We start from the raw sequence: 2,017 nt of genomic DNA, 5'->3' as shown, positions 1-2,017 counted from the left end.
TTTCAATCTGTATCCCCACCCAAATCTCATGTCTAATTGTGATCTCCAATGTTGGAGATGGAGTCTGGTGGGAGGTGATTGGATCATGAGCACGGATCCTTCAAGAATAGTTTAGCACCCTTGGTGCTGTTCTCATGATAATGAGTAAGTTCTTGAGAGATCTGGTTGTTTAAAAGTGTGTAGCAATCCCCCCCCCCCCACACACACCCCCAGCTCTCTCTCTTGCTCCTGCTTTGGCCATGTGATGTGCCTGCTACCCCTTCACTTTCCACCACAATTGTTAAGTTTCCTGAGGCCTCCCCAGAAATGGAGCAGATGCTAGCATCATGCTTCCTGTACAGCCAACAGAACCATGAGACAGTTAAACCTCTTTTCATTATAAATTACCCAGCCTCAGGTACTTCTGTACAGCAATACAAGAATGGACTAATACAGATTGCTTTCCTTGATGTGTGAGAGTCATCATCTCTCCTGTCGGTTCATTATTGGGTGTGCTGTAAATAAAATAATTTGCAATTAAAGTGAGATTTGCCCACACACACAAAAAGCAAAATAAAGATATATCTCAAACATGCACATGATGAAAGAATTCCTCATCAGCAGAACTGCAGTACAAAAAATACTAAAGGAAGTAGTTCAGGCAAAATAAAACTAATAACAAATCTGCATCTATACAAAGGAATGATGAGCATCAAAAAACGGTAGGCATATGGGTAAATATGAAAGACTTACCCATTTTAAAGAGATTTAAAGAACAATAACTTTTCATTAAATATTTAAATCTCTCTAAAGAGTTATCACAGTGTATTGTGGGGTTTTTCACATATGTAGAAATAAAATGTATGACAATGATAGCACAAACGCTGAGGGAAGAGAAATGGAAATATACTGTAGTAAGATTCTTATTCTGTAAATGCATCAGCATAATATCACATGAAGCTAGACCACAATAAGTTAAAGATGTACACAATGAGCCATAAAGCAACCATTAAAAAAAGCAAAACAGCTCTTTTCCTCCTTGGCTGTCTGAAGATAGATCGTCATCATGAACGACACCGTAACTATCCGCACTAGAAAGTTCATGACCAACCGACTACTTCAGAGGAAACAAATGGTCATTGATGTCCTTCACCCCGGGAAGGCAACAGTGCCTAAGACAGAAATTCGGGAAAAACTAGCCAAAATGTACAAGACCACACCGGATGTCATCTTTGTATTTGGATTCAGAACTCATTTTGGTGGTGGCAAGACAACTGGCTTTGGCATGATTTATGATTCCCTGGATTACTCAAAGAAAAATGAACCCAAACATAGACTTGCAAGACATGGCCTGTACTAGAAGAAAAAGACCTCAAGAAAGCAATGAAAGGGACGCAAGAACAGAATGAAGAAAGTCAGGGGGACTGCAAAGGCCAATGTTGGTGCTGGCAAAAAGCCGAAGGAGTAAAAGTGCTGCAATGATGTTATCTGTGGCCACTGGATTTTTCACAAGGACAGTAATAAACTAAAAACTTAAAAAAAAAAAAAAAAAAAGCAAAACAAAACTAATAAGGCAACAAAGAAGATAAAAATAGAATCATAAAAATAATCTATAAGAAGGAAAGAAGAACAAAGAACAGATGGTAGAAAGATAAGATTATTGATTTAAGCTAACTATATGAATAATCGCTTACAATTTAAATAGCCTAAACAACTCAATTAAAGGCAGAGATTGTCCGATTGTATTTTAAAGACAAACACCCAAAAATATGCTGCCCACAAGAAATCCACTCTAAATGTAAAGACATGTATAGGGTAAATTATTATTGACTACCCCACCCAAATGCAACAGAATACCTATTATTTTTTAATGCACACACAAAACATTTACAATGATAGACAATATTTTTGGCTACTGAAAAGTCTCAATACATTTTAAAAGATCTAAATCGTGCAAATTATGTTCTCTGGCCACAATGGAATTCAATTAGAGTAAATAAAATGCAGGTCTCTGGGATATCCCTAAATATTTGGAAAA

General features: G+C 36.9%; 1 pseudogene; it reads left to right on the top strand.

The window, feature by feature from the left end:
- The first annotated feature begins 1,009 nt into the window (after positions 1-1,009).
- On the top strand, positions 1,010-1,485 carry LOC129021063 (small ribosomal subunit protein eS24-like; annotated as a pseudogene).
- Positions 1,486-2,017: the final 532 nt, after the last annotated feature.

This window comes from Pongo pygmaeus, chromosome 1 (assembly GCF_028885625.2).
Source record: "Pongo pygmaeus isolate AG05252 chromosome 1, NHGRI_mPonPyg2-v2.0_pri, whole genome shotgun sequence".
In the NCBI taxonomy this organism is placed as follows: Eukaryota; Metazoa; Chordata; class Mammalia; order Primates; family Hominidae; genus Pongo; species Pongo pygmaeus.
Note: the sequence above shows the minus strand (reverse complement) of the source record. Positions and strands in the feature narration are given on the sequence as shown.